Source organism: Rousettus aegyptiacus, unplaced genomic scaffold (assembly GCF_014176215.1).
Source record: "Rousettus aegyptiacus isolate mRouAeg1 unplaced genomic scaffold, mRouAeg1.p scaffold_m13_p_2, whole genome shotgun sequence".
NCBI classification, from domain to species: Eukaryota; Metazoa; Chordata; class Mammalia; order Chiroptera; family Pteropodidae; genus Rousettus; species Rousettus aegyptiacus.
In genome coordinates this window covers 123,394,081-123,421,722 of record NW_023416295.1, presented here as the reverse complement: position 1 = coordinate 123,421,722, position 27,642 = coordinate 123,394,081, and the positions used below count along the sequence as shown (strand labels likewise).

General features: G+C 31.8%; 2 pseudogenes; one reads left to right on the top strand and one right to left on the bottom strand.

Annotated features, from left to right (window-relative positions):
* Positions 1–35: 35 nt before the first annotated feature.
* Positions 36–813, bottom strand: LOC107513733 (annotated as a pseudogene).
* On the top strand, positions 812–26,717 carry LOC107513734 (annotated as a pseudogene).
* The last annotated feature ends 925 nt before the right edge of the window (positions 26,718–27,642 follow it).

Below are 27,642 nucleotides of genomic sequence, written 5' to 3'. Positions count from 1 at the left end.
TCTCCCATTGTTAACAATTAGGCTAAAGGCATTAGCTACAGAAGGATATCCACTGATAAGTACAGAATATTAAAAACAACAAAGAAGAAGCTAGATAATCTTGTTTCTTCAAATATCAGAAACTTCCACATCATAACAGTACATGAACTCCACCTCCCAAAGGCTGAGTCCAAAAACTTCCTGTTGGCATTTGCACCAAATAAGACTCCCCGTACTTCTGGCTCCATCTGCTGGGCTATCAGATTCAGCTGGCTCTCTAGGTATTGGAAACCTTTATTCTATGATCCCCGTTAGATAGCTCAACTTTACCAGCTATTTCCTCAGGAAGGTAAGCCGCCCGATCAATTTGGACATCAACATCTCTTTTGGTGTTGATTTTGTACATAGGGATTTTTTTTTTCACTGCAGCCTTTACCACAGGGAAATCCTGTTTTCAGCAATAAACAATCATCTGGGGCTCCAAAACTGGCACAAATACTGAAGGACCATTCCACCCAGTTAGCACTGGGTACCTGGTTGTATCTATTACCACCTTGCCGAGTCTCTGTTTTGCTGCATTTAGAAGATCTGTAACTCTGAGCCTTGCTTGATTCAAATTAGGCATATGAATTTTCTTCTGCTGCTCTGTCTCCTCTTCTTCCTTCTCATAGTATTCCATAATCTTCAGTTTCTGGGTTTGCACAAGATGATTTTTTTTTAATGTTGAACTCTTGGGCTTTTGTGTCTATTTCTTCTCTTTTTCATTGGCTCCTGTTCAGTAAAAGCCATTATATGCTTAGTCTGCTTTTCCATGTCATCATCGCTGAGTGCCATGGCAAAAAAGATGCTAGGCCGATGGGCAACTAGCTCAAGTTTGGGATTGAAGAAGATGGTAGAAAGAAAAAGAAAATTCAGTAGAGCCACTCTTAAACACAGTTTGATAAAAGCATGAAAAAATTAAACATGCAGCTTACTGTATGATCTAGCACTTGAATCCAGAGGCATTTATCCCAGAGAAATAAAAACTGATGCACACACAAAAATCCTGTTTGCAAATGTCAAAAGCAGCTTTATTTGTAATAGTAGGAAAGGAATCAGTCCCAAAAGCCTTCAGCAAATGAATAGTTAAACACACCTTGGAATGCTATTCAGCTATTATAAAGGAACAACCTACTGATACACAAACAACTTGATAAATCTTCAGGGAATTATACTTAATGAAAAAGTCAATCCTAAGAGGTTATATATTGTATAATTCTATTTACATAACATTTTTTAAATGATAAACTTTTAAAAATAAGGCACAGATTAGTAGTGTCCAGAAATTGTGTAGGGGAGGAGGAAAAAGTATGAGAAAGTTGGTTGTGGTTATAAAATCACAATAGGATTTTATACTTGTGGCATTGGGACTATTCAGTATCTTGACTGTGGTGGTGGAAGCAGGAACCTACACAGGTGATGCAGTTGGATAAAATTTAAAGCACCCACACACACACACATATATATATACATACACACAGGAGTACATATAAAACTGAAGAAATTTGAATATGACTGGTAGATTGTATCAATACTCATATTCTAGCTGTAATATTTTGGCATAGTTTTGCAAAATGTTACAACTGGGGAAACTAAGTAAAATGTAAAAAGGGTTTCTCTGCATTATTTCTTACAATCTCATGTAACTCTCTATTTCAATAAAAGTTATAGAATTCTAGAACCTCTTAAAAAAGATCAATAGAACAAAAAAGACATCACTCAACTCTCTCAGACTAAATAACTTTTTAATAAAGTAATCTATTTACTCATTTTATCCCCATCCAAAGAACAATTAAACATGAAGTCAAAGGAGATATATCTTAAGACATGCAAGAACACACAGATTTTCTTTCTTGAATCCCTTTCAGAGGAAGATAGTTGACAATAAAGCACAATAAAACAATGCTCTCTCTCAAAAAAGGGAGGTAGATTGAGATTCCAGTAAACTCAAAGACACTTGAGTGAAGAATTTTGAAGCATGTCAAGAAAGCAATTAGTCCAAATGAAATCTTGAGAGGTCTAGAAGAGATATTTCAGAAAAAATAAATGAACCTCATGCAATAAGAAATATAATTTTAAGGGCAGATAAACATGAGTTGAATAAAAAGTTACATCTCTTGTGTTTTTTGGGAGGGGGAATAAGCATTAAGAAATGAAAGTTTTTCAGTAATTTCAGGAAAATGAAAAACCTTGATTCGCATTTGAAGCAAACTAACAATGTGGCATTGTTTTAAAGAACTAAAGTGTACAGTAAGCTAATGCATTTAACCTTGATGCTAGGGACATTATTCTATGTAGAGTGTTTCATTCATAATTAGTTCCTCATTATATGGCTACTGAGCTTTCTGAAGTTGATAGGTCTTTGGCAGTATTAAAGACATCTTTAAGTTGAATTTTTAATCATATTCCTTATAAGCTGTATAATTTTAGTAATTGTGAGAAAGATAATAAAAGTGTTGATTTCTTCCAAAGTTCTAATTAAGATAACTTTGATTATAGCTGAATTGAATTACTGAGAGTCTGTTTTATTAAATATAATTTTATTCACTGTAATCATTAACATTTCTTTAAATAAAATGTAATATTTCAAACCCGGTAATAACCAATGGGTCTAAATGGTTCTCTGTTATTTCTACAAAATTTATTTCTTTCTTAGAGAAGAGTGGGAGTTTGCAGGTCACATAAATTGTGGTTGTTTATGTAGATGACAATATGTTGGACATTTTAATGTGTTCAGGGAAATCTGAGCTTCGTATAACAGTCAGATAATGAAAAAGCCAAGCCCAAAGGAAGAAGGGAATGGTAGATGATAGAAACGAGCTATTAAAATAGAAGAACTCAGCTGGCAAAGAAGCAAATAGAAAACATTAAACTGAGGAGCAATTTCTCAACCTTGGAATAGGGTCAGGATGAAAAATGTTACTACAATAGAATCATCCCTTAACTATTACATTTGCAGTTTCCTGTAATGACTGAGAAATCCTTATCAAGGAAAAGTAATTACTAAAAAATGTTTCTGGGAAGCAAAATTATAGAGTGAACACACTTAACCTCAAGATTAAAATAAAAAGATCACTAATGTGCTCACAAACACTACTATTTTATTGGTTTCATGAAGCTGCGACGTCATTAATAACAATAGCAAGTGTTGAAAAGAATGTCAAGCTTCCTGTTAACCAGTCCATGCAGTTGCCAATTTTAGAGATTCATTCTATTGCCTGTACACCTTACCAAATAAAATCGGTAGGTAGGTTGGTTTTGTCACACCTCACACCACCCCGGCTTGAGAAAATGCACTGATATTTCTATTTAGCTCTGCCCTAATGCACCTGAATCCTTCCTGAAATATTAATCGACCACAGCCAGAATGAAAATCAATATAACCCTGAAATGTAGCTCTGGCTACCAAAAATAAGTGTGAAAAAAAAAAGATCACGCGGCATCTTAATGTTTTGGAGAATTGTGCTAGCATTGCAAAGTGCAAACGTTCTTTTCTCCCCCTGTAAACAGCAATAGATATGAATTTTATATGACATTTTCAATGCTGGGTGATGTATTTTCAAATCAATATTATTAAAGGCTGAGTCTCTGTCCTCTCCTGACTGTTATTTATGATTGCTACTTTGTGACAAACAAACACCAAACACAAATAAATAATGGTGTGTCCCGTATCTGCTTTTTCCCCACAGTGTAAAAAATGAAAGTATACACTTTGCTATTTGCTCAGGATAGGGGTTTGTTCTGTCAAGAGGGTATATCAGGAGATAAAACTAAGCAAGGCAATAAATTATGTTGTATGAACTAATTGACTGATTCAGCTGATAAAAAATGGACTGGGGCATGACAGATGGAAAGCTGTCCATTGCAACTGAGTAAGGAAGCCAAGCCCACTTCCTCTCCCTTCTCTCTCTCTCTCTCTCTCTCTCTCACACACACACACATACAACACGTGACAGTTAAATACAAAAAAGTATGGTGAAATTCCTGATTTTGTGACAATTTTAGATGTTTAATTGGCAGTTAATTTTAGTATTGTTTATTCATCCATGTTTAATTTTCTTTTTGAAATAAATATATAGCATCCTTCAATAATGGTAGTTCCTGGCTTGACCATTGATATTTTTTAAAATAGTGATGATGTATATTCTAGTAAAAATTTGAAATATAAAAACATCTTTCTTATAGACCAATAAAATAGGAATTTAATAATCAGATTTTATTCACAATTTCAGTAAATTAAAAGCAAAATTTAGGTAAATAATATTTTATTTCATTGCAGATTTAGTTGTATTGGATTTAAGTGTGTTCTCCTACATTACAACATTCTCACTAGAACATACACACATTATAAGTCTCATTATATATCATTCTCACTGAGATAGACATTACATATCTGTCCCCAATCCCTTAACATATCTTGCCTTTTTTTTCTTGGTGTTGTTTCTTATGCATTATCTGTTGTCCATCACACTCAAAAATTAAGAGAATATATGTTGTTACCTACACTATTTTACAGATGAGGAAAGAAAAATTCAAAAAACTTAAATATATACACCAGACAGATAACTTCTCTTCAAATTATCCAAAGGATTCTTTTTTAGATGAGGCAACTCTTGGTTGACCTCACAGATTGCAAGGACCTTGTCAGTTTAAAATCCCTTGTTTTATTTTATTTATTTTTTATTCCTATAGCACCTGGTCTTCCTAGGTGATCTCCCATCCAAGTACTTACCAGGCCTGACCCTGCTTAGCTTCCGAGATCAACAAGATACGGCTTCTTCATAGTGGCGTGGTCATAGATGAAATTATCCAGTTTATTCAGAGTGACTCTCTTTGTACTACTTAAACATTCACCTACTCATAATCTCAGGGAGGTCCTGCCTCCTTGGAATTATAACAGATTTCCTCTTACTTTTTGTTATCTGCACATCATTTTCCTTTACTGATACTTAGGGAGTTTGCATGTTTTCACCAAAAGGCTGAATATTATTGCATCAATAACTACTAAGCCGCAGAGCTTTTGCTTGTTTTCCTCTGCATTACTTTCCTCTAATTTAAGTTTTTGACAACAATTTGATTCTGATTCAACCTAGGATAATTTTAGTTTTTTCTCATTACTTCTTAGGGTTGTTACTTTTACCATGTAAATTCATGAGCTTTTCTGTGTTGGAAGTAATAAGACATTTTTCAGAGATTACTGTTCTCATGAATTTCACACAAACGCTGATCACCTCAAGTGGAAGTGGTGGTTCACTCATACTACCCCTGGCATTAACCTTAAGGTTCTGCAACTCTGGCATAGAAAGTTGACCTATGATCTTCATTCCTTATTCTCAGGATTCTATGCTTCTGTTCTATTTAAAAATAAACAGAGAAAACTGCTCCTTACTTTATATATATATGTTTTTAAACTTATTCGGAAATAAGATTCTGTGCACATGGAAACACTCTAACTTTTACCATCTCTGCTAGAGAGCAATGATTTAGTGGAATCTCAAGTCATTTAGCAACAGGAATTGTTGAAAATGTTAAAAATTAGTAAAAAAGAAAAACATGTAAAATTAAACCTCTCATCTTTATCATTTATTCTCCAATGCCAAAGAAGATAATTGCTCAGCAAGTATTCAAAGAAATTATCATACAAGAGCCAAGGGTAGATATAAATCCTTAATAATAATAAGGTACAGAGTATATAAAAATAATATTAGGACAATTTGTATTGCTTGAGATGGATCTTGAAATTCTTTGGGAAGAGAAGAGTAAAAGATGACTTCTAATTCTTACAATTATGATATTTTGATTACTAAATCCTGTTTTTTAAATAATTGGGTGCAATATTTTCCAAGTTTCACATATATTCTTTGGGTTCATTTCTCAGGAAAAAAAAAAATGGCAATCTTCTGAACTTTTCACAATGGTACCATTATCTTCACTGGTCTTATCATGGATGCTGATGACATTATTCACAAATTTGCTTTTTTTTTTTTTTTGGTTACTCATGGCTATGCACAGAGTGGATGTTAAAGTCTTTAGGAAATTTGCCTTAAAATTACTTGGTGGCCTCATCCAGTGTTAATCATTCTTGCCCAGTCTTCAGCCTTCTGAGACATTCTGGGGTTTTTAGACTCTCTAGACAAACTTTATATTAAAGATATTGTTGATTTTCATGTTACCTGTTATGAAGAACAAGAACTGTGTCTGCCTGCTTAATACACCTGTGCTATGTACCTGAAAATATTGAAAAAGAGAACTATTAGATTCAGTGTTTCATTCTCCAAATAAGTGTTGGAGGTTTTATTTCATCTCATGTGAACTGCATGTTCAAAATGTTATAAACTTTCATTATTAGGCTAATTAAATATATCCCAATAATGTATACCAGACTCTATCCTAAAAATCATATATATGTATAATATGTACATGATTTATAAATTAATATATGTAATAAAGCTGGTACATAACAAATACTATGGTAGTCTTTTTTTAATGATATTTCACTTAATTCTTACAATGTGACATAAGTGATTTTGCCCCAATTTTATAGATAGGTAATTGAGGTTTACAGGTTGATTAACTTCCGTAAGTTACTATAATTAATAAATTATCTGTTCTGTGGTTTAAATTCACATTTCTGATTCCAAAGCAGGTACTAATTAAATAAGATTATTTTATCTTTTGTTTAAGGAAAAGAAACATAATTTCAGCCACAGAACAATTAAAAATAATTATTCTCATCTAAATCTTTTTTTTAAAATAGAGAAATAGCACACTTTTACAGAGATTTGGTTTCTGCAAATAGTCCCACAGAACAAATTACATGATTCTGAAAATATATAAAGAAACAAATGTCTAGGAACAAGTTTTATATTGTAAAGCTCTTCAACTAAAGCCTTGAATTCTACTCATATGACTTCATTTTGAGTATATATTGATTTTTATGTAAAATATAACTTATAAAAAGCTTTGATACATTGCACTAACCACCAACAGATTAAAGGCAGAAGAAAAGGTTTAAAAGTTATTTGAAATAAGTATCATTCTTGTTGAATTTTCAATAATTGACACAAAGATTGTGAGAATTAAAAAAAATAAAATTTCATAAATATTTGGTGCAAAATATGATGTCCCACATTAAAAATTCAGGCATTGAAACAAAAAAATGTGAAATTGCTGTCCTCTACTTTTAAAAATCATTATATTTCTAATTCATTTGATGAAGATCATGGTGAATTACCATTTTAAAAGTATCAATCTTAGAAGTAAGCTTCATTTTACTTGAAAAATTTCTTATACTCAGTATATTTTTCTTCAGCATTGCTATATCTATGAACACACACAAACTCTCATATAATTTTATATGTGAACAGTCTTCAACCACAGCCAGAACACAGGAATATAAAATCAGGACTGTGCAAGTAAATATAGCATGTTTAAATGGCTAGCAATGTCTAAAAAATATACCTGCCTTACATTTCCTCTTATGGTGCATTAGCCAAATATGAGTGTTTAAAAAACCACTTCTAGACTAAATTAGAATGTCATTTAGCTTTTTATTTGTCATTATTTCTCAATATTATTGATTGCTAAAGTATAAAATAATAAAGAGAAGAGTTGAGTAATGCAATGTAATGCAAAAAAATGTTGTAAAATTCTAGTTCTCTGAAATAATGGGCAAATTACACATAAAGGCATAAACATATTAAGCACACTCTTAATACAATGTATATTATTAAAATATAAAGCACAAACCTCAATGTATTCATATAGCTAAAATATAAATATACACAATGTTTTTTAGCAAAATAGAAACAATGTTGAAAATTATAGAAAAAGAAAATGCATGCAGTTCACATATTTATGAATTTATTATAGAGTGTAAGAAATTTTGTAATTCTTCGGTCTTTCATAATTAAAATTATTTTATGTGTACCTATTATGTGCCAGGCACTAAAAGTAGTAGGCATAATGAGGATACAATAGAGTCTCTGTTTTTGTTTGCAGATTCATTCATTCATTATTTTATTATTTGTTTCACCAAATATTTATCATATACTCATCATCTATGAAGAAGAGCTCTAGGCCTTAAAGATACACTTTGGAAAAGATATACCAAATTCTTGCCTTTACAGAGTTTAAACTCTAGATGAATATTAATCATTTTGCTAAGTTCCATGTGGGAGTTGAATATGGACAGCTCTTGATATACTAAGAAAAATACAGTAGAAAAACATAGAAAGCACTCTTTTTTCTCTAATGATGTGAGGAATCATGACCGGTAAAGTTTCTTAAAAGCAACCCTTGAATATATCCTTTAAGAAGGAATAGATATATTCAAGGAGCAGAAGATTAAGGAAAGTTATTCCAAACTAAACTAAAAGAACAATTTAAATATTGTTCATCACTTTGTGATTGTTTATAACTAAATTCAGACCTATCTATCCAAATGCTTACTGGACATCTCCAGCAGTATGACTAACAGGCAACTTATGGTCAAAATAGATCAAGGGGATATGTTATCTTTTCCTATTCGCCAATCCTTCTCTTATAACCCTTGTATTGCTAATCAGCCTCCCTCCATCCTATAAACCTTCAACCTTACTCTTCATTCTCCCTTACCTCACTTCTGGGTACTCAGCTAGATATTAAGCTTATAGATGGTACCTTATAAATTGCAATTAGACCTACCTTTTTCTCTTCATTTCCTTACCAATTAATTTAGTTCTTCATTTCTCAACTGGATTATTACAATTCATCTCTGCTTGAGGTTCACTCTCCTCACATTCATTCTCATTACAGATGCCAGCATGCTCATTCTTAACTAAAGCACACATTAGCTCATGTCCATTCTGCTTTAAATGCTTTAATAATTTCTTAATGCTTTATAATTAAATTCATATTACTTACAAAGGCTAACAGGCCATTTGAGATCTTGTTCTTATCTACATCTGCTATTTTACATCCAGTAATATTTCTCACTTATGTTTTTCTTTTCAATCACAGTGAACCATTTATAGCTCAGAGTATATGAAATTTAGTTTTATGTATCTGTGGCTTTGAGCCTGATGGTCCATTGATTTATTCAAATGAACATTTATTAAACATTCAAGTGATCATTCTTATTTTTGCCTACTTTTTATGCTTAGTCCTGCTTTTTTGTACAGCAGGAACCAGAGTAACTCTCTTACCCTCATCAGAAGAGTGAGGGCATAACCGAAATAAGGCCAATCAGATTTTCTCTTGAGGAATTTGTATCTTAAGTGAAGACAAACAGGGGCAAAAGGCAAAAATATGTCTAATAAAAGGACATATCTAAGAGATGACCCGAAAGTTCTTGTTAGTAAGAAGGTAATACTTATCAAATGTCTTTTTTCCCAATAACAACATCTGCATCTTTTTAAATAATCATATGGGTTTTTTCCCCTCCATTCTGCTAGCCTAGTGAATGGCAGTAATTTATTTTCAGATTTTAAACCAATCTTGGATTCTTGGAATAAACTCAACCATGTCTTGATAGGATTAGTATAACATATATTTTTTTAAAATATTGAAGTTCACTATACATACAAAAAAGTTTACAAGTTATTAGTGTATAGTTCAGTGAATATTAAAAAGCCAAACATATTCCTGTTACCAAAACCCAGATTAATAAACAGAGAAGTATAAACTTTCCCAGAAGCACACTTACTGTTCTCTTCCAGTTGATATGTTCACCAGCTAGAAACCTTTTCCTGAATGCTATCTCTATACCATACTAAATGTTGTTTTTAAACTTTATATGAATTAATGGTATTTTTTTGGAGCAGCCTGCATCCAATAATTGGTTGACACAGGATTTAGAGGGCTGAATTCCCTCCGTGCTCAACTTGGAGTATTCTGAAGGGCCATTCTAGTTTCAGAGCATTCCACTGGCATCTGTGAGGCTTTATGTCTGTGATATTTACCTCTTGAGGTTCTGTTTTGTTTTCTTAATAGATATAGTTTAAATATATAGAGAGAAAGTTATTGTGAGAATTATATGACATTATGCATATAAAGTCTTTAGCATAATGCTTAGGATATAGTAAGCACTTATTACATGATTCCTATTGTATGTAATTAATACAGCTATTCAGAGTTCATCATTTAAATTCCAACTTCCTATGGAGTTAGCTCTTTGTCCAAATTTTATCTTAAAATTTTTAAATTAATTTATTGTGGTAACATTGGTTAATAACAATATATAAATTTCAGGTATACAACTTTATAATACAGTTGTATATTTTATTTTAAGTATTCTCACGATAGCTCCATTATCTTCCAGTTACTATTGCTGTGTAACAAATTATCTCCAAACTTAGAGACTTAAAACAACACCTACATTATGTTTATGAATCCTGAGGATCAGTAATTTAGTGGGGACAGCTTGACTGCTCCACAATACCTCACAGTCAGTTGCAAAAACTTCAATGCTGGAGGTTACTCACATGGCCAGGGGCTGGAAATATCTGAAGGCTCACTTACATGTTTAAATCCTAGGCTCAAAAGCTGAAAACCAGGTATGCTGACCAGAGCACCTATATGTTGATAAAGGTGAAGAGCAATACGAATGCCCATTCACTGCTGGTGGGAATGCAAAATGGTATACCTATATAGGACCATAGTTCCGGAGTTTCTTTAAAATCTAAAAGCAATATTACTATGAGGTTCAGCAAAAAATCCTAGGTATTTATCCAGTTGATTTAAAAATTATGTGCATATAAAAACTTGCACTCAGATATTTAAAGCAGCTTTACCCATAATCTCTAAAAACTGGAGGCAGCAAGTAGTCCTGCAGTGGGTAAACAAACAGAACACACACACACACACACACACACACACACACACACAGAGGTGAATATACACACACATATTTCTTTGCTCTGTTGGTTGAGAGGACCTAGAAGCAAGTCTACCCCCAAAACATTAATTATACTTAGCACTTATACCTTGTTTCTAATAAAGAAACCAATAAAAGCAGACAACTGTTTTTAGGAGTGTGACAGGAAATATATAGGGACTGCAATGGCTCTGACGGATCATAGATCTTTGAAGAATTCAAGATTTTACCCTCCTTCATGATCATTTAACATATTCAAAGAAGTTATATTAGCAGCACTTTCCCGGCCCCCACCCCGTATATATGCATGTGTTTCTATGTGTATACTTGTGTATATATGCCCATGCTCGTATGAGAAGAGTAAAATGACCAAAAAGAGAAGAATAAGGTTTAACATATATAAAGAGAAGATATATGAGCTATTCTGGTTAGTAAATGTATATGAAAGGTGAAGCTATTTCAAAGAGATTAAGAAAAAGAAAGGGATGAAAAAATATATTTCTTGGCAAATAAGGAAATTAAAACATTTCCTCATTTCTGGGAAATGGCCTCATTTGTGGGGAAAAAGCAAGTCATTAACACTTAGCCTGCACATGTATTTTCTGCAACATACTTGCTTGAATTTTATATCTCCTTACTCTACTTTATTCTCAAACAATCTTCCTGTTCACTCTAGTTAGGAATTTAGGTTTGCTTATTTATTCTTATAGTTCCAAAATTTAGCTATCTTGCTAGATATTTATGAATATCTACCTGTTGAGCTTTAGGTGGAACATGAAAAAGAAAGCAATTGCTATTCCAATTTACTAAATATATTGAAAACAAATTTCTGACTATAGGACATCTCTGTCAAGAAAATTAGGGTTTTAAAAGTGGAAACTTTCGACTCTCACACATTTACACATAGTTTATTCTTTACTCGGGAAGAGGAACATAGTGGGGAAACCAGAATATAGTATAGAGTTTTAGGTGGTAGGAAAAAATATATTTCAGTGATTATATTAATATATAATTTTTGTTTATGAGAGGAAAATCTTTTTCTGTTTTATGTAAAAAAATTATTACATGTATGGATAGCTAACATTTAAGTGTATAAAAATATAATCTATAATACTAATTCTCCATGTGTAAGGAAAAAGAGTTTAGTTAAGGAGGAATTACGTACATAAATTATCATGCATTTAAAGGGGTTAACGAAGAAAGAGACCAAAGATTTCTAGGAAAATTTGCTAAAAATAAAGGCAATTGATTATCTTTCTTATAAATATATGTATGTATGTATATACAAATCTACTAAGTCTTGCTCAAACAATAAATTAGAGTGCTAGAAAAGACCTTTCATCTGATGTTATAGTAAAAAAAAAAAAAGAAGCTGTCATTTGTTCTTAAGTTGGGTTAGATAATTTTGCATTTCAATGTCCTAGAATTGAGTTTGCCCTAGAGATTATTACAGCTAGAAAAGAGAGCATTTCAAGATGTTAGGATAAGATTTACAGGTTCTTTCCCAGAGAGATAAAGTAATTCAGACTTTTTCCTAAGAGTGGAGTTTTAGAAGGAATGTAAGTAGGGTAGGGAGGAGATGAAGGCATTGGGTAATTTAGGGAGAGAAAATTATATTCAGTGGAAAAAGAAGGGCACGCCTCGGCAGAGGTTTATGAAATAAGATTACTAAGACTATTTATTCATATAATAAGAAGAAAATTTTTAAAGTTTCAAACTTTTCTAAAAATGCATGGCCTGAGATTATTATAACACTTTTATTAAGATAAAATATTCAGGACAATAACTTAATGTTTAAATTTGAGGGTTAATTACCTAAAATCATATCATTAAAAACCTATAACATTTTTATTCAACATTAAACAGTATTTCAGCAAAGAATTTCTTCTCATCTCTGAGGGTTTGAACACAGAATTTTTAAAAAACAGAAAGATGAAATAGACCATTGCTGGACCTCTGAAATAAACCCTCCAAAGTGGAAGGCGGAAAAGCAGTTTTCTATGACACTTAAGACCATTAGAGTTAGCCTCATACAAACAGATGTATGACTCTAGAAAATGTTTTTGTTTCCTTTGTTGTATTTTTTAAAATTGTTTTTCTCAGTTGGGAAAAAGATAATATAACAGTGTAACTTCAGGAGGAAAGTGTTAACTGGCTTGGACAATAGAATGCTTAAACTTCAGAGTGTAATAGTGTTATTATGTGGACTGCCTTTCCAAGATTTATTTATATAAAGAATTTATTTCTTTAATATGTTTATTTCTAAACAATTTTTATTATTACTCGAAGTTTTTCCTAGGGAAAATGCAATTGAACTTTAATTACTGACTACAGGAATCTAATAACTTTCATTTCAGATGAAGCATGATGGATGCTGTCAAACATGTTATTGTTCATAATATACTGTCACAAAACTCTTGCTTTTCGTGCCAGAAACTGAAACAGATTTAAACATAAATCAAACATTTCCCGAGAAAGAAAAACTAATTTAATAAACACTCAGGTGAAAACAAAAAGCATTTTGCCTTGAACATTATACAAGAATTCTCAATAAATATAGCACAATAATAAGCACAATGGTGTGTGGTAATATTGTGCATGATTACTAAATGACAATATGTTTAACTAATATTTTTCAAAAGCTGGTGACATCGAGTACGAATAGTGTTTTATAAATATATTATTTCCCATTAAATTACTCAGCGATTTTCTTCAGTTGTGTGGCTAACAGTTAAATGTGATTGGCTATATTTAGCCTAAATTATACATGATTCGCTGAAGGATGCAACCCGAGCTAAAGAACAGACACTAGGTATGAAAGGTAGACTAATGGGTTCATATCTGATGAGCGCTAGGGAATCTTCTTTATTGTTACTGTTTCTGAAAATATCAAAATAGACGCATCCTTAAGGAGTTATCTATTACAATGTACCAAATTACCATAATCTTAGAGGCTTGAAACAACTTACTTTGGTATCTTGCAATTACTGTGGGTAAGGAATCAGTTTTGTCTCATGCAAGGCATCAGTTAAGGTGTTGGCCAGGCCTGAGTTCTGATCTAAAGGCTCAACAAGGGAAGAATTTTCTATCAAGCTTACATGGTTGCTGGCTACATTCAATACCTGTGAACTATTGGACTGAATACTTCAGTTTCTTGCTGGCAGAAGGCTAGAAGCTACCCTCATGCCTTTGCCACATGGTCCTGATCTTTAGTACATGGCAGGTTGTTTCTTTAAAGACAGTAAGAGAGAGTCTTTTCTCAAGACAGGCACTGTAATTTTATATAACATAATCAGCACGTTCTGTTATATTTGCCATATTCTGTTTGAGCAAGTCACTAACTTTACACATACTCAAGTGGAGGAGATCATACAAGGCTGTGAATATCATGATGTGGGGTCCTGGAGGCCACCTTAGAGTGAGTTCACTACAGCCATATTTTAAGACTGACAATGGTTAGTCTACTAACTGACCATGGCCACTGTTTACTAACAAAATTCACTATTCGGTATCAAGCAATTTTTACAATCTCATCTTCTGCCATTCAGATCTTTTATCCAACTTCCAGACTCTTAAATATGATCTTAAAATACCCTTAATCTTACTCAAGTATTCACCTACATCAACATTTCCCTCTTCTGTGGTCTCAGAGAAATTTTTTATTAACAGAATATTTAATTTATGATTCTCCTACTAACTTCCGCTTCAATTCCCTGACAAAACACCTAATGCAACTCCATACAGTCCTTTTTTTCAAATGAATCAACAGACAAATGTATTCTTTTGGCTTCAAAGTAGTTGTCATTACAGGACAAGTCATTAAATAATGAAATTTTTATTTATTTGTTTATAGTCAATCTCTGCAGCTATACTACAAGTTCCTTATTAAGAGAAATTATCTAATTTTTTTGCGTTTACTCACCACAAAACAAAATTTATTGAATGTGAGAATGTGTAAATGAATGGATAGATGGTTTTATAGAGAAAAAAGATTTTAGTTATTTTTTAGTATTAATATTCTTTAATATTCTTTTAATTTTTAATCTTTAATATTCCAAATATATAAATGCTAATCACTATTTTAATTTATTTATGAAGCTCTTTAACAATAGTTATGTTGCTTTTTGTGTTTTTGAAGACTCTAAAAAATTTCTTCCCCTATGATTTGTTCTCGTTTTTTTTTTTTTGAAAAAGTTTCTGAAAGTTCTAGATAATTTACTCTTTTTTCAATGAATATATTAAAAATTCCTTTAACAAATGAATATAACCCAGAGGAAGTCAAACAAGTATACATTACTTCCACATATGACAATATAAATCATTTTGGCATATGAACCCTCCAATCTCACAAAGCCAATAAGTTATGGAAAATTCCCATACTTGGATTAGAAAAATGCATTTAGAAATATCTGATGTTCAGGACACTTGCTGGAAGAAAAGATCTATATATGATATGATGGGTAGCCCTGATTTTTATTAAATGGTTATTTAATATTATCACAAATCTTTAATAATTTTTCTGATAGATGAAAATCCTTAAGACTGAGCAGTTCCCACATGAAATATCAAGCCCATATTTTTCATCCGATGATTACTCTTGAATGTTGCAGAGACAATCAAGATCTAATTATTCTCATAATCAGTTTATGGTCTAGAGAAGTTTTTAGGTATCTGTTCTTTGGAAGTCCCATTGAAACTCTTCTTCAGTACAAAGCTAAGAGCAAATATAAAGGTAAAATTAAAGCACTCTGTCCCACAGATTGCCCTTAAATGTTTACAGGCCCATATATATAACAAGGTGTTATATATATGTTTTGATGCATCTTTTGAGAAACACTCCTCACTCTTTAGCAGAGGGGGCCAATGTATGCTGTACTTACTTGGATGTTTGGCTTAAACAAAGTTTTTTGTATTCAGTATCCAAAAATGGATAAACTGATGCAACTAACCAGAATTCATGTGCTAGGTAATTAATGAGTGAGTTGAGCTTGAAAATCAAGAAGATGAAAGATCATTTACTTACAGGTAAATGGAGTGCACCTCCTTTCTAATTCAGCCTTAACCCAGGCTATAAATTTGGTCTAAAATATTAACTTTTAATTAGACTTAGCAGGTGTGTCTCCTTTTTTCCTTAAGGCATTGACCAAAACAAACATTAATGGTTTGAGAAATAGGCACATAGGAACAAGAGAAGAAAACACAAAAAATAGAACTGTTCTAGTATAGTAATTACAGACTTAGTTGAATACACCTTATTTACTTATGGTATTTTCCTCAATTTTTACATAAGCCTCTTAGATAGATACTGTTATCCTCATTTTATAGTTAAGAAAACGGAGCTTCCGAGTTGAGTGATTTCACCTGGGTTCACAACTAGGAAATGGTTAATATAGGTTTTAACTCAAGGTCTATTTGACTCCAAAGACTAAACTCGTCACTTAATTTGTGTTATTAAAGATGAATTAAGCCCACACTCTGTTAAGTGACAGTCTAGTGAATAAAAATACAGACATACATGAATAAACCAACAAGAAGTCCCGAATAATCCAAAGATTTCTATAGTGTCACAGTAATCTACAAAACCTCTTGTACAGCTGAAAGACATATATTTGAAGAAGAAAGCTTTTATATTTACATATTTTTAAAAATCCTTTAGAAAGGCCACAAAATATTCTTGAATTTACGAAGAAATTTTAAGGATAACATTGATAACCTCAGGAGAGTATTTTTTTTCCTTCCTTGGTAGAGAATTAAAGATGTTGTGATTTAAAAGGAAGGCAGCAATTAAGAAGCAGACTATTAATTAGACAACTCTGAGATTGATAGTAGCCTAGTAGGTTATATGGGAAGCTTTAAATGAAAGGTAATATTCTTGGAGAGATTGTAAAAGCTACTCAAGGAATTTGGTTTCAAGGATATTTAGAATCTCTATTTAGTATTCCTGTTTATAACATTACATGTAAAATCAAGACATAATAAATAATATTGGTTTAATGCTTTGAACTTCAGACACTATTCAAGGTATATATTAAGCAGCAAAAAAAAAAAACATACCACTTGCCTTCTAGAAACTCAATGTTTTTAGTTTGCTCCTATATAAGTACTGGCAATTCAGAAGTTCTCACATTTTGGGGAGGTAGGATTACACCCTTTAAATTATTGAAGATTCTTATAAACTTTTGTTTATAAAGGTTATATCTATTGATTCTAAGATATCTACAATAATTATTAATTCACTTAAAATAACAAATAATAACAATAATAAACTGTGCATGTGAATCTCAACAGCATACTTTAATTTAAAAAATAGTCATATTTTCCAAATAGAAAATATTGAAAATAGTGGTTTAGTTTTAAAACTTTTCAAGTCTCTTTGATTTGTGGGCTAATAAGAAACAGTTCCATTCTCATATCTGCTTCTGTGCTCATTCTAGGGCAATATTTGCAGTAGGCTGAATAATGACTATTTCAAGATATCAGATCCTAATCTCTCTGAAATCTATAAATATGTGTGTGTATACATACATGTATGTGTATATATATGTATATACACATTATATATGTATGTGTGTGTGTGTGTGTATAGTCTTTGTAAATGTGATTGATAATCTTGAGCTCAAGTTTTAATCATGAATGTCCTTGAAAGAAAGAAGCCAAGGGATATTTGACAGTTTCTACCAGATCGGTAATGTAGCATGATATGAAGAATGATTCCTGCTAATTAGCAAGGCTGATCTCCTGGCCTCCAGAGAATCTATATGGTATTTAATATTATTTTAATATATGACAATTATTTTTATATCATCTAAGATCATTTTCTGTTGCTCACATATAAGAACTCAAAACACATAATTGTTGAACTTCTTTGTATACATATCGAACGTTTTATCTCTATATTATCTTATAAGCTGTATGATTTTTAAAGATAGGACTAACATTTTTTTTATGGTTCTAGATTCTACTTTGGCATTATGGCTCAAATTAAATGATTGCTGACCAAAGGCTCTATAATTGATGATTCTACTACAATGTATACAAGGAAGAAAATCAGTGTTTTTCTTTGCTTCCATAATAATGTTCAAAAACATGAAAAGCTCTTTAAAATCTAGCCTATGATTAATGTACCAGACATATCTGATCACTATATCTCTAACAACTGAAGCAATAATAAAATTTAATTGTTATCCTTTCTATTAAAGCAAAATGTCATTTTTTACTTTAAATCTTTTAACAAATATTGATTTCATGCCTAGGTGCTAGGAAAACAAAAAAATGAATTAACTCTGAAACTTCTACTTTTGTCTATGATAAATCAGCTTGTAAACTCAATACCTCCTGCTGAAAATACCTATAAAATTTTAATAATTATGCAAGCAAAACAAAACATTTTTGAAGGCATTGGAAAACTACCAAGGCACTCAAAACCTGAAGGACCAAGATCCTGGCTAGAAAGAGATTTGGAAGAATGAACCTGACATTTTGTGCCTCTTATTCCCCCATGGCATTTGCATTTATCAAGCTATGACTGAGAGGCCGATGAGCAAAAACGTTGGCCAGAGAATGTACATTGTAAAGGGAATGGAAAACAAACAATTATAGTTCAAAGCCCATCAGAATGAGGGAGAATGAGCAAACACTCCAAGCTTTCAGTTTTGATCCTTAAAGGCAACACTCTAGGAAAACGGTAAACTACCTATAGAACAATACTAAAATTGAGTTTCAAATTAGCTAAACTTAAATGGATTAAGGTGATCCTCTTTCACGCTAGCTTCCAGCTAAAGACAAAGGTAAATTTTCTGTGTAGAAAAACAATATATATGGAGTCTTAAAATATATCTATAGCTTATAATATTCAGGCTTCAATAAAAAATCATCAGATATGTCCCCAGAAGTTACTTAAACAGAAAAAAACAACAACAACATAACAAACAGACTCACAAGTGGTCTAGATACTAGACTTAACAGAAAAGAGTTTTAATAGAAATATAATTTATATTTTAAGAGATGACAATACTGAGGGTTAATAGAGAGGGAGAAAAGAAGGATCAAAAGAACAGAAAAGACTGTAAGATACATATGGGCCCTAAAGAATAGGCCAAACACACATATGCCTGGATTCCCAGGTAGAGAAGAAAAATACATGGGGATGAAACAATATTTGAGGAGATCATTTATGAGGATTTTTCAAAACCTAAGTAATGTACATATTTAAGATGGGGTAAAGGAGTATGAACCACAAACAAGATAAATTTGAAGAATGCTATGATAAAGCACCTAATAATAAAATTGTTGAAAATCATAATGAAGAGAAAATTTTAAATGTAGCTGCAGGAATCAGGAGGAGATAGACTATCTTCCAAGAAATGGGAATAAGAATAGCAATTGAATTTTAAACAGAAATGAAGGAACCCAAATTATAATAAAATTGACTCTTTAAAGGAGAAAAGGGAAATAACTCACAATCTTTAATTCCATACCCAATAAAAATGTGATTCAAAATAAAGCTGAAGAAAAAAAGACTTAAAAACAACTAAAAAAAGAAATGAGAAGGTTAATTAAGAGAAAACGCTTAAAATGCAGTTCTTTAGGTAGATAAAATTTGATTTCAAATGGAAAAATGTAAATGTTGGAAAGAATAAATATGGAAAGTAACAATATATTAGTGGATAAATATCAAGAATAGTGACTCTATAAAAAAAGGAGAAGAATGACTTTTGAGGTTTCAAAGTATGAAGAACTAAAATATATAAAATTGCAAAAGCAAGAAGGAAAGGACTAAATTTAAAGTATTTTAAGTGTCTTACAATGTATAGGATGTGATAAATGACTAATATATTTTGATTAAGCATCAGGAATGTAAAAATAAGAAAACGATATTTAATTAACAAGTTCATAGAGTGGAAAAATATGCAATAATACTCAACCCGAAAAAATAAATGACAAAAACAAACAAACAAAAAACCGACAGAATCAAATAAAAAACAAATATCTAAAAAATAGTTGTCAAACCAATATATCAATAATTACCTTAAATATCGATGAATAGAATAATTAATGAATAAACAAAGACTGTCTGACTGTATAAAACAAAAAAAATTAATAGTATGCTTCCTACAAAAGACACTTCTTAAATATAATAATATAGAAAGATTAAAAGTAAAGTTATAAAAAAGTACTGTAAAAACTCTAACCAGAAGAAATCTAATTTAAAATATAAAAAGTAGAGTTCGCAAGAAGATGTAGGTTTCACATTCTCTGGACAACTGACTCGGATAAAATTAGCTATAGGAATTTTGGGGGAAAATATTCTTCGGATGAACACGTAGGGAGAAGGAAGAAAGCTGGTATGGAAAAGGAGCAAGATGAGTTATACCACAGTTCGAATGAGGGCCCAGACAACTCAATATGTAGAATGAAGCTGAGAAAGCCAGAATAGTAAATGGCATCATTTATATGTACTTATTGGTCTCAAACTATGCTAAATCACTTGTGACTCTAATTCTTACAAAAATTATATAAGGTGAGTATTCTTATCACATTCTTATATATGAGAAAATTGAGAATCTGAAAAGTAAGCTAGCAAGAGAATATTAAAGCTAGAAATCAAACCTAAGGTGATGTGACTCCCAAGCTTTGATCTTTTCACCATATATGCTATTTCTAGACTAGTAAGAAATTAAATTAACTTGAAGAGAGATTTGATGACAAAACGAAATATTTAAACATTAAGTATAGAGCCTTTTTTTTTTTTAACTTTATTTCCATCTACATCATCTTTCTGTGGTATTCCTATCTGAACAAATGACATTTTAATTTTATAAATAGTTGCATTTTAGTCTGAGGAAAAGTGATTCTATGACTTAAAAGCACTCTAGAAGCTATATTTAAAAGCACTTTGGGATGGATTATTTGGTACAGATAGTCCCAAAGGCAAGCAGTATGAGATGAACTAATAATATGATTTTCTCGATGTAATGGGAACTATGAATTTGATTTTTCTTTATTCTCAAGAGAACTTAAATGTGATCATTTGTAATGGCCAAACATTTCAAAAGCTAAAATCTTAGAGTATATAGTATATAGAGTTGTGCAAGTGTTTGGAATTAAGATGAAAAATGAAGAAATCACTGTGTACTCTGACTTAATTTAAGGTGATTCTACAATGGCCACATTGATCCTTTAATATTCTATTTATACCGAGAAGCATAGACCTTTTGGGGAGAGAGAAAAAAGCTCCAAGTTTAAGTAACTCTAATGTAAATTAATTTCCACTTTAATAATTAAAAGACAAAGAAATCTTGGTCAATTATGGCAGCTATCTCTAGTAGAATCTCAGATGGTCATGTATTCCCTGTGTGTGTGTGCATGCGCACATGCTCGTGTGTGTGTTTGCCTTCACAGGTTTTTAAATGCCATGCCAAAGTGATATAGCTCTTGAGTATCTATAAACAGGAATTCCATTTGAAGAATTGTGATTTTTCTCTGGTCCCTTGAAATGCTTTTCCCTGTTTTCTGGGAATTGAAGAGTTTTGGCTTTCACTGCCTTCCTTTAACAGAGATGCCACCTGGTATCTATACATCTTGAAGGCTAACACAAAATCAATGAGCGGGATTATGCAATTTAGCTGCATTTGTGGTGTTAATTTATTTACTGACATCTGTAAATGATTTTATTATAAAAAAATTCAAAGGCTCTGCTAAAAGCCAAGTTACGCTTAGTAAGGACACAAAAACATTATCACCAAAGGAAATTTCTAAAAGCACCAGCAAATAATGAAACATCAAGTGATATCTGGAAAGACATAAAATGTGATATCAATTCATTAAGTGCTGACTATTGTTATATTAGTTGAGATCTGAGTAAAAGTATATTGTTGATGGATTTTCCAAGTTTCTCTACTGGGAGCCAATGTACCTTTTTCCTCTCAGATACTTCACAGGCAAAGTAAACCAGAACCTGGGGTAATTAGCAAGTTACAGTTGCCAAAGCTCAATGACTGCTCAATGAAAGAGAGGAGGTAAAGATAAGATTTGCTTTTATATTAAAGGTCCAAAATAAACAAACAAAATATGGTGTGTGTGTGTGTATAAATGTGTATATATGTATAAGCATGTATATATTTTTTATTTGGTACATGTGAACATATAAAAATTATTTAATCAAAAAGCAGTGGAGAGCAACTAACATTAAAGTTATTTTTATTTGGGCCACTGATGCCAATGACAAAGAGAGATACTCATTGGGAAAAAAAGGGATAGGAAATACATTTGTGTAAAGGCTTGAATAAAATTATTTCTTTTATTTGAATCTCATAAATTCTGTCGGATATAGTCACAGATATAACTGTCTCATGAAGATCCGGGTAAAATGTTAAATTTGACAAGAAATTTAAAGATTATTTGAGCTGACATCCTCATTTTAAAGAGAAATCCAGAAACTTTAGTGATTGTTCCATTTGTGGTTGAAATTAAAATCTATTGTTTTATTAGTTAATGTCATCTCTTCAGGTATATTTATTTCAATCATATTTGGCAATAGAAAAATATTCCCATCTTTTTGATAATTTTTAGCTAAAGAAACTTATTCACTAAACACTGATATTTATTTAAAGGCCAGAAGAATATTTAAAGTCTTAGAATTATACCTACCATAAAACTTCAAAAAAGTTCACAAATGCAAGCCATTAAGCAAATAAAAAGAACAAGTATATGGGTGGTTCAAATAGAACATGGCTTATTCTTTAAATAGCTTGAAGAGTCAATAAATGGAAGATTTATTAGATCAGAAATGCTAGTCTTTGGCCCTTAAATGAAAACACCATAGTAGCTTGAGTTTCTAATTCTAGAACTAGGTGTTCCTAATGCTTTCAGTGCACATGAGGAAAGATATTTCAAAGGTTTTGCGGCAAGCTGACAATATTCTTCATAGTCGAAATCTAGTGATTTATGTTGATTTTATTTCTAGACAAATCAATAACCCATTGATGAGTATAAGGAAGAAGGATGCTTAAAAGGTAGGCACTAATTATTATTTAACTGAGTCATTTACAGCGCAGAACACACACATATAAGAATTATCAACAGCAGGACTCGCCTAAAATGATAAAGTTGACATTTCTGAGAATGGTAAATGGGTAAACTGACTTATGGCAATAATCAAAAATGCTGCTGCCATCTTTGCCCTTTAGTGTTTTAAATTATGTTTTGTATATAACAGGTATAGAATAGGCTCGAAATAAAGGATCCTAGTGATATCACCAAATTGAAATTGAGTGTCATCTTCTTCCTCCTCCTAACAATGTGGTTGATTATGTGTAATTGTTTCATAGCTTGATTCAAATTAAATACACTATAAAAGATTAAAATCTGTTGGTTCACAAATTGAGAGACATTCACATATTCACATATTTATATGCTATATAATATCTTACTGATTCGATGTGATTTATCTGACAACCTTCTGTATCTAAAGTGAAATTGACAGTAGAGGAAGGAAAAAGTCATTACTTCAGTCTGGTGAATCAGGGACCACTGTATAGAAGATATGCACCCGACGAAGAAGTTGAAATAGGATTTAGATATTCAGAGAGAAAATGACAGTGTCATGGGTCATAAATTACTTGTGGTATAATCATCAAAACCAGCAGACAGAAAATGGTCACTTGATGCCAGTGAGCTCAACCATTATTCATCCTGATGATATGTTTGACTAGGACACCTAATGACATTTCATCTATGTTAAATCATCTTTTAATGTTTTAATATCTGTTCAGATATCCTTTGGGGACTTTTGTAAAACTGTTTTGAGTATAATATTAAAAATTGTTAATATTTATAAACTATTTTACTATCTTAAGAAATAAGATTATTGCATAAGTGAATGAGAGTTATGTATTTTTCTATTTGTATTTGCTTTTAATCACACAGAGTATATTTGTGCAATTTATATGATTTTGTAGTCAAAAATTTATTTTTTAAAATTTTACTTTTTTTAAAGATTTCCTAACGAATGATTTTTTAAAAATCTCAAACACTTAAAAGGTAGATGTTTTTAGGAAAATAGTCATTTGTCTAATTGATCATTAGAATGATTTAAGTGAAATTTAAGTTTGACTTAAAATTGAAATTTGATTAAATTTAAGATATGTTTGTTTTTGGACTGCTACATACATGTAAAAATACTCAGACAACTGGATTTTGTATTGCCTGTTCATTTGTTTCACATGTTTGTCAGTGAGCTAGTTTTGAACCAGTGGAGTCGACATACTAAAAGGTTTTAAATGAAGAACATAGAACATTATCAAAATAGAGAAACCATCAGTTGGTGGGATTATATAGTGCTTCAAGAGATTAGAAAAAATAAGTTAGGGCCATATGATGGAAGAATTTGACTTGAGGTTTGAAAGAACTGAGCTTTTGTTAAGTTATAGTAAATAGCATAACCTTATTTTTATTTTAAGATTTATAAGCACTATGTAGGCTAGATTAAAATGGGGAGAAAGTAGAATTAATTCTAATTACTTAAGTGTCTAATTAAAGGAGGACAGTAAATCAAGAGATGATTTCATTAATGCAGATGAGAGGCAATGTGTTCCTAAATCAGATTGGGGCAAAGAGAGTAAGTGTGTGGCAGTGGAACATCTATGCTATTGCGATTGTAGCTAGTTGAAAGGACGGCAGAAAGTGTGACAGGCAACATTGTTTTGACATTGTTTGTAAATAGGGAGAAGAACAATTATGAATTGAGCAGTGGAATTAGATGAAGAAATGACACATGTACTAGTAGGTAGAAGAAACATTTAAAAAGGGCCAACTATATTCAAAACATAAAAAGTGTGTTATTATGTTCTTTGAAATTTTAATATGTAGTTTTGATTCTAAATCATCTTTTAATTTCCTCCTGCCTCAATTTAACTCATAAAATATCATAATAACACTTTGGTGTTATTCAAAGTACCATTCATCCTTGGAAGCTTGCATGATCCTTCGATTTATTAAAAGTACCCAACTTTATAGTTAAGTTCATCTTCTATTTTAAAAATATCTTCTTAATATGCAGTCGCTACCCTCATAGAGTCTATTTCTAGATTCTATTACCCTGCATCTTGCATCTAGAATTAGATGAGAATTCAGGAAGACTATAAATGTGAAATGGAAAATAAATTACACTGTTATTTTTAATAAGTTTTAACTGCAATTCAGTATTTCCTTTTATAAGAACATGGGCAATAAACTACAGCAATAATAGAAACCTTATGAACTTGCTACCAAGATAAATCCCCCAAAACATTTATATTCTATTGCATTTGTTGTAGCTATCTCAAAATAACATTTACTCTTGTTTCTACTTTGCAATTACCCACATGATCACAGTCTTCTTGTCCATAGAGGCTCATGTGACATCGCTGGCCAGCAATGAGCAAGTCTGTGCCTAGTCATTATTCAGTCATCAAACTCGAAATAAAGTCACATTTTCTTATGTTGCTTTCTAGTACTCCTTAATTTCAATTATTTGATTAATATGTGGAAGGGGGAAGTCAAAGACTACTCCACTGACTAGTGTTCAAATTCAAGCTAACCAATAGACTTCACACTTCTCCAATATTTTACATATATTTTCTTCTGAGTTCATATAAGAGCATATGTTATCATATCACATTTTTTTTGTTTTGATAACTACATTTTAATATCATTGATTGCATTTTCAGACGAATGTATATTATTTTATGTATTTAAATATTTTCTGAGGATAGTTTTACAGAGTTCATGTGGCTGCAACTGCTATTACATTGTTTGGAGTAAGCAAAGCCTGATGAAGTGTGATATGAATGGCTGACAATTTTTTGCTAAAAATGTGCTAGACTCCAGAAGATCTTTGTGGGATAAAAGAGCCAAAAGATTCAAAAGGGAGGTGCATTTCTGCAGAAAGCGCATACTAGGGCTTTAGCAAAGTTTATGTGTAATAGAATGGAAAGAACGCTACTTTATGTCTCTATTTGAGCTTAACCGAGTTGTTGTACAACTCACTTCTAGGCCTCTTTCTACTATAAAATGTTGGATTTCTATTTGACAATTCCATCATTGCTCTAAATGTGATTATATATCTATTTTCCAGTTTAACACTGAACTAAAAGGAGAAACACTGAGAAAGCCCTGTGATGAGTCCACTGGCCTTTCAGATATATTCGTCTCACAAGACATCTCTGTGGAAGTAAAAATCATTCCTATGAGATCTTGCATTCAGGAATTAAATGAATCTGTTCAGAATACCATCCTGTGTGATCTAAAAGCTATTGGGAAAAAATTCATGCATGCTTTGTACCCAAGAAAAAGTAATATATTTTGAGAGATCGGGATTTATGAGTCCTTTTGATCCTTTGTGTGACACTTGTATTAATGCCTCAAAGAGGCTCTGCAGATAGTGAAAAAGATGGACGGCCCCAGTTTGCAGAAGTGTTTGTTATTGTCTGGTTTGGTACAGTTACCATCACCCTTAACTCAAAACTCCTTGGAGGAAACATATCTTTTTTTTTTCAGAGCCTTTGTGTGCTGGGTTACTGTATACTTCTTTTGACAGTGGCAATGCTGTTTTGCCACCTGGTTTTCCATCTTTTTGTGGTGATCATGATGTTTGCCTGATCTATCACAGCCTCCATAGCTTTTTCTTGCCAATAGCCAGCCTCTAAACTGCCAGCCAAGCTCTTACTGTCTATACCATTTTTTTTTGTTGTTCTATTTTGTCATCAATTGGATGATTCTCACCTTCACTCCTCAGTACATCAGGAAACAGAAATTAAAAACCAGTGAATTGAAAGGTCATCTGAACAATGCAATTCATCATTGAGTTTTGCCTCTGGCCCTCTTTCATATAATTTTGGAGGTATTTGCTATCTGCCTATGTGAGGGGATTATAAGGGAGACATAAAGCACTGTTGTCAATTATGTGAGGAACTAATGTTGGAAAGGCTGTCCTTTATTTCTTTAAAATACATGTGCATAGTAAACACAGTATAGTGGCTTCTTAAGACATGATGGGGGGCACTATGGTTCATTTGGGCTACAATCAATGACTTGTGAAGCAAGTTGAATAGAATTGGTAATTGTACTTTCAATATTGAGAATACCAGTTCAAGTGTATTTCTTAAACATATTGCTTTATGACTATTAGAATATGCCTCTTATTAGAATAAATAAAAATTAATAGTCTGCATCTATTTTCTTTTATTTCTCTCTGAAGTTTGAAAAGGCAATGACGGAGATTTGGAGAGGGGGGTTCATAGATGTAGGAGGAGAAAACATGCATTAACCAGTATTCAGACTTTGCCAAAAATTCTGCACTTTTTGTTTAAAAAAACAATAAAATACATTTAAAGAATTAACTTTTTCATTTCTCTGTTTAGTCGCTTTTTCATTTTTCTGTTTAGTCACCTCTCTGCCATGCTTAACACTACCTCAGTGACACCAGTTTTAATATTACTCCCTAGTTCTGAATATGGACTGCAAATTGGTACAGCCACTATGGAAGACATAAACATAAATATGTAGTTTTACTTTGACTGAAGCTCTCAGTGGTCCAATGCTTGAACTTATCCAAGTAGAAGACCTCAGAAATTTGGATTGGTAGGTCCCTAAGGCATATTATCATGTGGAAAAATTCTCTTAAGGGTAGAATGAGGCAGTATGGATACAACTTAGCTATAAGGAGTTCATTATTATATATTGTCTTACCTGTAACTAGAGAGTGAAGCTAAGCCTGAATTTAATCATGT